Below are 12,586 nucleotides of genomic sequence, written 5' to 3' on the forward strand. Positions count from 1 at the left end.
ATTCTAGTAACAACAGATGTAACGGCTCTGTATACATCCACGTCACTTCCGGTTTCCGGTTTGGGTGAGACGCACCAGTGACACGCACGCCGAGGCGGAGGGGGGACTGAGACAGCTTCATTGCGCAAAGATCCGATCTGTGTGATCTAAACGCTTGTTTTGTTTTAACACATTGTGAGTGCATTGTAATATCACTTACCTTTTTAATAGAATTTTATACAGTCTGCACTATGTCCGTTTCTGTGTTATTTACCTAAGGTCTTCAGCACTTATAAATTCATTCAGACCCACCTACAATTTGGTCAGACGGGCTGTCCCTTAAAAGATACCTTTATAGGAACACCACTCACCATACACTTGTGAGTACCTAGCACACTGCACCTTGAATATTTATTCACAATATTACCACAATATTGCACCATCTGAAAATTTCTTCTGATTTACATGGTTTTGCGCTTCCCGATGATCTTCACCCCTTTATGTCCATGGGATCGAGAGAACGACCCCCCACTGGGTTAAGCAGTATCCATATACGTTTGTATTAGTATCATTTCATTACTATTTTGTACACTTGTTTATATATAGATATAATGTGTGAGTGCCACTTTTGATATATTTTCTTTTCACTTGCAACAGATATATGAACAGGTATATTGTATAACAAGTCCCGTATGTCATGGATAATTATTCTTTGCTTGAATTGTTAGTGAGAACACACTGCTTCTTAAGGATATATATCCTAGTCAACCTTATACACTGTTCGTGAGTATGTGACTGCCTATATGGCTTCCAATAGTGGGATTTATAGGGTATTAGGGGAACATAGCGCCATAGGCTGAAAGTTCCCTGTTCTCCTACCACACTAAGGTGAGTCACAGAACAGAGATGGTTACAATATCAGAAAGCAGTAGGTACTGCTGCGGCCAAGTTTATTCGAGCATTTGCCCGTTCTTGGCCGCAGCAGTAGCCTGGCGCGCGCCCGAGGGTGACGGGCGCGCGCCGAAGCAGCGGAAGAGCGCCCTCCGATCGGGGCGCTCTCCCTACCGCTGCCGGGTCCGCCGGGTCCCCCGGAACCCCCTGCCGCCGTCCCCCACATCGCGGGACACCAGGGCTCCCTCGGGGAGCCCTGGACGCGCGTGCAGGGGGCGCAGGCTCCCGAAGACGCGTGACCGCGCGGCACGCCGAGGGGCGCCCACTAGCAAGCCGGGAAATCTCCCGGCTTGCGGATCTGGCCGCACTGCAATTAAGTGTGTCGGCAGTGTATAGAAAAGTCCACTCACTTTTTTGATTGAAGAGTAGTGTGCATCAGCAGTAAATCCATGCAGGCGTGCCTCCAACTTGATTGTAGAGCAGGAAGAAAAAAAGCCTCACGAGAGGAATGTGGAGCACAGCACAAGGACGGACAGCAGGACCAGCATATCAAGGGTTAACTAATTTATTAGTATAGGGGGGGGACACCATAAAACCGGACAATCACCACTCTGACACGTTTCGGGCTATGCCCTTTGTCAAAGAAAGGAACTCCTCCGTAGGGGAAAGGTGATGCACAGCCGTCGCAATAAACAGGAAGAGGCTGATCTGGTGATTGGTAACCTTTATTGAAGTGCAGTGCTGACGGATCAGTAAAGGTTACCAGCACTGCACTTCAATAAAGGTTACCAATCACCAGATCAGCCTCTTCCTGTTTATTGCGACGGCTGTGCATCACCTTTCCCCTACGGAGGAGTTCCTTTCATTTGCTGCCCACGTGATTGCACGCCGGGCTGCAGGCACTGCGGAGACTACTTGCGTCCTTCACCGCCGGTCAGGTGACCGCCCCTCGCGCTGCCGCGCTGTTGGAGGGGTTGGCGGTTCTCACCAAAGGAACCTCATTACATCAAGGATCTGCACGGGATTCATTTCAAGACACACACCACGGAGATTACCTGCACTCCTCACCGCCGGTCAAGTGACTGCCCCTCGCGCCGTCGGGCTGCTGGAGGGGTTGGCGGTTCAACACAGCATAGGCATCTTGCCACACTGAGGATCTGATGTATTGCAGGACACGTGAGTCTCTCTGTTACAATGTTTTTGGTGCTCTTAGGTGAGCCAGTTGTTAGGAGAGACTGTTATAGCGGTCATCTATTTATCTACTCATTTATTCATTGAAATGACCGTGCTTACTACATCTGCTGTTTCACATCCGCTTGTTCCTGCAGTTTATCAGTGTTACTTCTAGAGCCCTGCATGGGGTAAACTCCCTTTACCCGTTTCTTCCCTTTGTCAAAGAGTATGCCCCAGATTTAACAAATACACATTTTTATACATTGTTTAATTACCTTAATCGCGTGTACCTGTGCCGATGACGTCAGCAATCTCGGTGAAACTCTCGCGAGATCTCACTCGTGAGTAGGATTCTTGGAGACTAATCACCAAGATGCATTGCGCCATCGTTTAGGGAAAACGCTATATGATAAACAAAAATACAAACAACAAGTAACTAACTAGTATCAAATGTCTTCCTTCACCTAGACCGGAAGTGACGTCGCGGGACCTAGTCTCACGTCTCGTGAGACATCCAGACTCACTGGTGCCTCGGAGAACTAGGGGCAGGCACTACAGCGCTCTCCTCCATGGTGGAGATGAAGGGACATTGCAAGCTATATACATATAGATGAGCCAGCAGCTATGTTTCACTGTGAACAATTAATAAATAAATATTACAACAAATACAATACAATAGTGGAAGGCATGATGCCTTTGTATGTAGGATAAGTTTAAAAATAAACATTGGATGCTGACAGGACCTATATATAAACTCTCAAACACTAATTGTTTGGATTAAAATAAAAGGGATAAAAGTAAGAACATGGGGGAATATGAGATTGGCAATCAACAGAGGGATATATTTATTATAAAGTTCTAAACATTTATTATGTATTTATTTAATATTTATTAATCTTGTGTGACATATATCCTCTCTGTATATCTATATGGAAAGAGATTACAGAACCATTTATCCAATGACAATTTAATGTTAATCAATACTATTATTATGACAACGTTTTGGATCTAGGAGACCTGATAATGGGAGGGCCTTTGATAGTGTATCTGTTAATATTATCAAATATAGTCGCAGATATCTATGGACCGCACTTTATCATGAGAAATAAATGAATTTATAGGTGCAACTATGGTCAGCGAGGGATGAACAACATAACTATTCGGATAGGAAGTGTTTCAATTCCCAGTCTGTGTTCATTCCTCGCGGAGCCATAGATCCCAGTGTGTGTATCCAGAACATTTCTCTGCGGTTAAGGATATTTTCTTTGTTTCCACCTCTAGTTTGTGTTTTTAATAGTTTCCAATGCAGAAAACGAAAAATTACTTATCTTACCAGAGGGGCATGCAGAGAAATGTCTGGAAACGGGATATTTATCATCTTTTTGTTTAATGGATCGTAAATGCTCTGATATTCTCTGTTTTAGAGGACGTATCGTCCTCCCTATGTATTTGCTGCCACAGCCGCATTGTAGCATGTAAATAACAAAGTTGGAGTTACACGTGATCAAGGATTGAATTTTTAACTTTTTCCTTGTGCATACATTTTTTACATTGTTAAGAGGAGTAGCGTATTTTCACATATTGCAGTTTCTGCATTTCTTAAATCCTTTAATTTTAGACGCAACATTGATCTTTTCTTTGGTTTGTAAAAGGCTTGGTGATAAGTAATGTCCTAGAGTCTTTGCTTTTCTGTAGACAAATTTAGGTGGTGTCTCCGCGTGGTTTTTCAATTGTTCATCAAGCCTAAGTACATCCCAGTGTTTCAGAACAATATTGCGAATTTGTCTAGATTGTCTACTATAAGTAGATATGAATAAAGGTGTGGAATCTTTGGTAAATACCTTATACCTTTTCTCCAAGCCAAGAGCGCACACCCAAATGCTTTAATAAATGGAATACCTAAAGCACAATTTTTACGTTTACGCAGAATATGTTCGACTGAACAAAGCCTCATTGATAGATCTGCTGATCTGAAGAATAGATTCCTTCTAACAGGTTATAATAAGTCAAACATAGACTGTGCATAGGAGTAGAGAGCGTTGATGCAGACTGTGCATACACTAATGCTTTACAAATGGACCGAAAGGTTTTGTTAAAATCAAATAAGAAAAGGAATTTTAAACAAAAAAGAAAAGAGGCGTCTAAGAGGGGATATGATAACTATATACAAATATATTCAGGGACAATACAAGGAGCTTTCAAAATAACTATTCATCCCACGGGCAGTACAAAGGACTCGGGGCCATCCCTTAAGGTTGGAGGAAAGGAAATTTCACCAGCAACAAAGGAAATTGTTCTTTACAGTAAGGGCAGTTAAAATGTGGAATTCATTACCCATGGAGACTGTGATGGCAGATACAATAGATTTGTTCAAAAAAAGGTTGGACATCTTTTTAGATGGGAAAGGTATACAGGGATATACCAAATAAGTATACATGGGAAGGATGTTGATCCAGGGATTAATCCAATTGCCAATTCTTGGAGTCAGGAAGGAATTAATTTTTCCCTTTAATGGGTTTTTTTGTTTGCCTTCCTCTGGATCAATGAGTAAGTATAGATATAGGATAAAGTATCAGTTGTCTAAATTTAGCATAGGTTGAACTTGATGGACCTATGTCTTTTTTCAACCTCATCTACTATGTAACTATGTAACGGGGTAAAAAATGTAGGTTATAATTAGGTTTAGAGTTACACATGAATTAAGAGTTAGAAACGACGTTAGAATTGGAAATGTGGTTAGGGATAGAATTAGTGTTACAGCTAGAACTAGAGTTATGCTTTATAATAGAAATTTTGAACCGAACAGGAGCGCAGGTCTCGAGATATGTAAAAGAAATATAACACAATAGTGCAACACAGATATTCACAATTTTCAGAGAGACCTGTAACTAGTGTCAGATGCACTCACAAATTTGTAGCCCTTTGCAGCATATTTGAATCAGAATAGATGGTAGTTGTTCACGTGAAGGTATATGAGGGATCAGGATATTTCTCCAAGGTATTTAAACATGCAAGAGATGAGATACAGTACCAACATAGTATAATTACATAAAATACTTTGTGAGAGAGTAAAATAAAATCGATGCGCTCACAAATTGTGCATGGATTAAAGGCGTTCTGAGCTCACCAGCAGCACAGATAGAAACTGTTCTCCCGCTCAACCGTCTTAGTCTCGCTCTCCAGTTGCATTCGGGAGACAAAAGCTCCGGCTTGAGAACTCCTTTCGTCAGCTCAACGATGATGCACCTAACCCTATGCATTTCACCTGTGTCTCGCTTCCTAAGGGGCTCAATAGTTGTGAATTGCTGTGTTGCATTATTTTGTGTTATTTTCTTTTACATATCACTTCAGAGCTGCCCTCCTGTTCAAAATGTGTATTTCCTGACCTTGTGGAAAGGTCTTTTTTTGGAGCAGCACCTCATACCGCATACGGGTTGCATTTATTTATTTATTCATTCACTTCTACAGCTGCGACAGTTTTTATTCTAAATCAGCCGAAGCTGCGCCGCTCTGATAACTGCGGCCAGACGCGGTCTGTTTTCTTTTTTTCCCAAGCAGTTTTCGATATGTTAGCGCTCTGATTTTTAGCGCTGTCTGCAATACTGCAATACCGTCTAAAAACTCAGGTGGGCGATCACGAGCTGTTGTCTTAAAAGTCTAATAGCAATTCAACCTACAGTACAGCCATATGTACATATTGTAAATTTGAAGATTTATATTACAAAAATATAACATTGCGTCTTCTTCCGAATATAAAATGATCACATTTCTATATGTATTATTTAGTAATTGATACTTTTACTTTTCATACTGTTTTTATTTTATGCGCATGTGTGTATGTCTCATTTGAACATTGTTGAAACGCATAGGCGTGTTACAGTATCACATTTCGGCGCATTAAACATTATGACGTTTTGAAAATATTTATTTGAACTGATAATCCAGCTGTACAGCGCTCTCCCCCTCACCCCCGCACACACACAAGGCTAAAGTATTTCAACTTCTTATCTACAGTACACCTCTCCCACACCATTCCTTGGAATGGATGGCTTTCTGGCTTGAATCTTCCCGAGCCTTGCATCAAATTCCTGCGCATGCGTGTATAACTTCCCATTCAATTAGAAGTTCAAGTCTGAAAAAAAATCTTTTTTTTTTTCGTTTCTCGACATGTGCCTGCATAACAATACTTGATATTCTGAGAATCAAATCAGTACTGTAGCTTTTTAATTCTACACTAGTCATGCACATACTTTGAGGTGGGTGGCATACTGTGATTTTTATTTGGGGGTGTGGGGATCAAAACATTATGATGACCAGTTTAAAATATTTATTTGAACTGATAATTCAGCATACAGCGCTCCTCCTCTCCCCCTGCACACACACAAGGCCAAAGGATTTCAACTTCTTATTGACACCTCTCCCAAACCATTTTTAATTGTATAGGAAGAGTTCCGGCGCAACTGCGCATGACATAATCCACGAGGTCCCGGATTGAGTCAAAAAAAACTTTATTGGCACAAAACAACAACACCAGGGCTACACCACGATCTCCCCCTCACTGGGGTGTACTTAAATTGGTTAGAGATTTAGATGAATATACTAAAATGTATCCCAGAATGGTATTTAGAAGAGCAAAGACCATTGGCAATAACATTTCTCCTAGTCTATTTGAACACAAAAAAGACACTAGTAGGTTAACAACTAAAGGTTTTCATAGCTGTGGGAATTGCAGATATTGTAGATATGCATCACCCATTAAATGCATTAGAAATGTACATACCAAACAGAATCATAAGATCTGTTCGTTCATGACATGCAATACAAAATATGTCATTTACTTGTTGAGGTGTTCATGCGGTAGCGGTTACGTAGGGAGAACTATCCGCACACTTAGAGAAAGAGTGAGTGAACATGTCAGAAGTATAAAAAACAGAGACAAGAGATACCCAGTAGCACAACACTTTAGAAAGAAAAGAAAAAATAGGAAGCGCAGAAATACGGGATATAGGCAAACAAACCACTTTATAGGGATTAAAAAACACAAAAGATATGAAATATACAACCAATAAAATATAATGATAAAAGTCACTGCAAGATAATGTCCATGTGATTTGATACACACTGGTATGGAGCAATCGAGGCCAGTTGCTGCAAACGAAGAATCAAGTATATGAGGACAAGCTGGTGCATATGCAAAGTTTCAAAATCAGTGTGGGAGCCCCAGTTAATATAACGTCCATAAGTTGTGCAAACAGTTAATGAGGAAGGAGTGTATAACGGCCGCCAGCGAGCCACTGTAAAAACAGCTCACCCAAACTTCAGATGATGATGTAGGGACGGCCTTACAACTTCTCCTTGTAAATTCCTCTAACCGCACGACCCTCCAGGGCTCGGATAACAGAGACCAGTAGTCTTCAGCCTACCGGAGGTTAAAACCTCCCCTATTTTGGGGTAACAATTTAAAACTGGATGCTTTATGGATTTTATTTTCCTCAAAGCTCCTTCTGATCTTAGTGGCTGCCGAAGGCACCCTATCTTGATCTATAGAGGTATGCCTCGGTGGGTCTGATCTTTGATTTTCCCCACCTTTTGAATTAGGGTTACGGCCCCCCCCTCCATAAGGCCTATACTTTTGAGATTTAATGTATTCTTTTCCTTCCCGTTTTTGGGCCCAGTTTCTTTGTTTATTCGTAGCATAGTCTGTGTAGTCCCTATCAAATTTCCCCTCTTTAGATGATATCAATTCTGTTTCAAACTTCTCTAACTTTGAATCTGTAGTTACTACTAGATCTCAAAATTCATCAGTGTCACTAAAGAGTTTTAATTCTCCCTGTAGCTTATCAATTTTTTCTCTATACGTGATAAGTAATCTAATGAGAGCAAATGAGGAGACATCCAAAATTTCATTCCACGATTTAGTGAATTCAATATCATCAAATGCAGATTTCTTTGAGAGTCTTAGACCTCGTGGTATTCTACCCTCATTTAAAGATTTTTTCAAAAAATAGACATCCCACCACTGGCGCGCCTCTAATTGGAGAAAATTCTCTAGTTTAAAAAATTCAGAGGATAGATCACAAATATCCTCTTCTACTATTAAGGTAGTATTATTACTTAATTTTGCATTCTTTAGGTGTTTCCTTCTTCTTGTACGTCTGTCATTTCCTGACCTAAAACTCGCCATAATAAAATAATGGAAAAAAACCAACAGGCTCTATAAAGTACAATGAATATATAATACAGAAGACACTCAATATAAAAAATTTGGCTTGTAACCATGGTGGATTGTTTTAGCTTTTATTCCGATATATTTAATGTATTTATTGATTGATTATGAAATCATAGTGCATTTTAGCATGTTGCTATTTAAGGTGGATTGTTTTAACAATCACTCAGACATATTTCATGTATTTATTGAAATTGATTAAGTATTCATTGTTATTTTACACTGAGTGTTTTAATCGTTTTAATTGTTGTGATTTTTTTAAATTTCTTTGTTTCTTGTGACATGAACCATTCTCCATAGTGGGATTATGCATCCATTTACCCCTGTGATTGATTGTGTAAATATATTTAATTGCTAATCTTCTCAATCAGTCCAACTACTTTCAAGGGGTATATATATTGTATGCATTCATTTCTGTGGTCACCCTGATGAAGCCACGTGAGTGGTGAAACGCGTAGGAGGAGGAGCCAGGGGTCTGTGCTTCCCTTTGTCTCATTATCCTGCTGTCCGGTGATCGATCACAGCGCTGTTGTTCGCTGTGGAGTGCTTGGAGAAAGTGACGTCACCTCTATCGTTGGCGTGCTTGCTCGCAACTTGGATTGTGGAGGAGGATCGAGCGGTCTCTGCTGGAGCCGGGAAGGGTTGGTGCGTCACGTCCGGCCGTGACGCCATACCCAGAAACCCGGTAGGCTGAAGACTACTGGTCTCTGTTATCCGAGCCCTGGAGGCTCGTGCGGTTAGAGGAATTTACAAGGAGAAGTTGTAAGGCCGTCCCTACATCATCATCTGAAGTTTGGGTGAGCTGTTTTTACAGTGGCTCGCTGGCGGCCGTTATACACTCCTTCCTCATTAACTGTTTGCACAACTTATGGACGTTATATTAGCTGGGGCTCCCACAGATTTTGGAACTATGCATATGCACCAGCTTGTCCTCATATACTTGATTCTTCGTTTGCAGCAACTGGCCTCGATTGCTCCATACCAGTGTGCATCAAATCACATGGACATTATCTTGCAGTGACTTTTATCATTATATTTTATTGGTTGTATATTTCATATCTTTTGTGTTTTTTAATCCCTATAAAGTGGTTTGTTTGCCTATATCCCGTATTTCTGCGCTTCCTATTTTTTCTTTTCTTTCTATAGTGTATCAAGGACTAGGGTCCCTTGTATTGGAAGCTGCAATCATTTTCGGGTTTCTGGCATTTCATACCGTTTTGTACAACCTATTTGTACCTTCTTTAGAGCCAGACCCTTGATGTTCCTGAATGGTTCATGTCACATCACGTTTAATTGTGTTATTCAATGTGTTCACATATATCAAGGTTTTATTTATCAACCCTAATATCATTAGTCAGCTTAGCAGTTCACGGTCCAATTATTAGGCGCACGCATTTTTTTCTTTTTCTTTAGCACGACACTTTATGGGATGTCCTTCTGGTTCTTTACAAAATTTCACATTTAGTGCTATTAAGCATATATATCAGAATATTTGAGGAGGAGACAGAGAGTCTCTTCTCAATCGCAGGGAAATGTTCTGGATTTATGTCCTCGGGACACTGGCACCCGGGGGCATGAATCTTGACTGGGAGCTGAAGCACTTCCTCTGATATGTTTTACATATAACATCGTGTTAAGTACATGTTGTGTTTTTATGTTTTTGATTGTGTCCTTTGTCCCTCCCCTCTCCCCCCCCACCCTTCTCCCCCCCCCCCTTCACTTCCCTTCCTCTACTCTCCCTCCCAGCACCCCCTGCGGACCTTTGGTCATTTCCCCTCCCCCTCCTCCTCCACCCGCTTCCCCTTCCCTGTAGCCCCCTCCCTTTCCCCTCCCCCCACCCTTCCCACACCCCCCCTTCCCTGTAGCCCCCCCCTTTTTTCCCTTCTCATTACCTTTCCTCATCAACATTGTACTATTATTATAAGTCTTTTGATATTTTATCGACAGGGTTGTGGCTTTTGCTTTTTATGCTGGTTATAACATAATAGCTATTATTATGGTTGTATGCAATATATATGCATTTACAAATACTCTAAGCTTTAAAACTATATTGCCATATTATCATCTAGATTTACTCTAAGTACAATATATATAGTATAATTCACTATGTCCATTCCTCCATCTCTTGTCTATCAAAACACATTCTTGAATGTTATATTTGTACTCATATATAATTTTATATTATATGCTTGTTCCTCCAATGCTAACACTAGGACACAGTTTGTTTTTAACCTCATTGTTGTAATGTCATTATTATATTCCCCAAGCAGGAATATGCTTCACTGTTTTTATATTCCATTTCGTGTTTTTCATGTATACACTCCTTTATGTGCCTCCCCATACCAGCAGCTCTCACGAGAGGTGATTTTGAGAGCAGAGCTTCATTGGTGGCCAGCTTTCACCAATGGGAGATCCAGCTTTGATGCTCACGCGAGATTTTGACTCCGTGACGTCACGGCTGGGGGCGGGGGGTCACATACATATTCAGGAAGGTATACAGACGCAAACTAACTCTTTGACAAAGGGACTTGTTCCCGAAATGCGTCAGAGTAGCCCTGTACCCCTCACTTGTTATTCAATAAACTTTTTTAACCGTTTTTGCTGTTTTTTGGCCCCCATTTCTTTGTTGCTGTGCTCTGTTTTTTGGACCCCATGGGACATTTACCTGATCTACTTCACTGGCGTGATGCACGCACCACCTTAGGATGAGCTGCTTTATCAGTGAGTACTTACCTGTTTACTCCTTCATGTCACTTTACATGCAGTTTGGTTCAATGAGTAGGTAGGCATGACCCTTATGCTATATATATATATAGGTCTGTCACTTTCTCTGAGACACTTTATTACTGCCTTATATATGTATAGATTGACAGGAGTTATAGACATTCAGGTGTTCATCAAGTCTCACGAAGCGTTGATTATAGCTCAGTTTCCCTGTGTGTGATTTCTATCAATGGACTACATATATCTATATGTCATGATCATTACTGAACCCTGATATTGGGACTAGTTCCCTGTAACTCCACGTATTACTGTAATGGTTGGTTCAAATTAGTCATCGACGGTAGGCGCATGCGAACAGGAGACGCCCCCCCCCCCCCCCCCCGAGAAAATTATTGGTGGGACTGGCTGGGAACTTCTTTAGGGGGCTGACCATTACAGTGAAACTTTTCTTTTTGTTTTTCCTCAGAAAAGAAAACGGCTAATGGAGGGATTTCGATGGATACTATCGCTTTGTGTAACAATGCCTGCACATTGCTGAATCGGATTTAAAAAACCACGTCCCGGATTCTACAGTTTAGTGGCCGTTGTTATTGATTAGGATAGAATACCTGAAACAGTAGGCTGATGTTTTCCGGCCGTACAGTATACAATACTTTTTTATATACAGTATACTGTGTAATAAACCCGAAAAAATAAAAAGTATGCATTTATTCTACATGTATAACAGTACATACAGTATGTGTCTTCTATACAGTACATACTGTACAGTACAGTACGTGTCTTCTATTTTTTTTAATACTCTTGTGATGTGCAGTACTGAGCATGCCAACAGTATACAGTACAGTATGCCCGGACAGTAGTGTACATTCTAGAAACACTGTATTTTGTTACAGTATCAAAGGAGCCAATGGAACAATTGAAAACAAATCAACATGTTCTTTTATTGGTGGAGTAAGTACAAAAACATTTATTTACAAATACTGTACAATGTAAAAACATTAAGTGCACAGCAATTCAAAACATCAACAGGTGTATGGTTTACTGCTGGTGAAAACATTTATTTACAGAAAGTAAAAACATTTACAGTCAGTCAGTATGGTTTACAGTCACATGTTATTAAAAAAAATTCTTTATTCATAAAATATACAAAACGCAACATCTCCTTTTGTTAAAGAATGGCAAGTCAAAACATTTACAGTTGGATGGTGTGCAGAACAGTCAGTCAGGCCTGCACCACTACAGTCCTCTAGGGCAGCAAACAGGCCCGGATTTCAAGGTAACCTTTGAAAACTGGGCCTGTTTGCGGGCCTTGGGGACTGGAACTGTGCAGGTCATGTGTGTGTGTACAGCAAGTTAAAAAATTTCTGTATAAATACAAGTTAAAAAACACACAACAACATCTCCTTTATTTAAGTACAGCAGGTCAAAACATGTACAGTACAGTACAGCACAACAGTATGGTCTTACCTGTGATTAAAAAAAATTCTTTATTCATAAAATATACAAAACGGAACATCTCCTTTACACAAAAACGGCAAGTCAAAACATTTGCAGTGGGATGGTGTGTAGAACAGTCAGGCCTGCACCACTACA

At 40.6% G+C, this 12,586-nt stretch overlaps 1 protein-coding gene and 1 long non-coding RNA gene across 11 annotated transcripts in view; both read left to right on the forward strand.

Annotated features, from left to right (window-relative positions):
* The window catches only part of LOC142487997 (uncharacterized), a 199,078-nt gene that overhangs the window by 60,322 nt on the left and 126,170 nt on the right, over window positions 1–12,586 (forward strand). The window lies entirely within an intron of this gene.
* LOC142488018 (uncharacterized) lies at window positions 1,682–4,695 on the forward strand. The gene is made up of 2 exons (XR_012799385.1): window positions 1,682–2,046; window positions 2,512–4,695. It is a non-coding gene; the product is annotated as an uncharacterized LOC142488018 (long non-coding RNA).

The sequence above is a fragment of the Ascaphus truei genome, chromosome 2 (genome assembly GCF_040206685.1).
Source record: "Ascaphus truei isolate aAscTru1 chromosome 2, aAscTru1.hap1, whole genome shotgun sequence".
Classification (NCBI taxonomy): domain Eukaryota; kingdom Metazoa; phylum Chordata; class Amphibia; order Anura; family Ascaphidae; genus Ascaphus; species Ascaphus truei.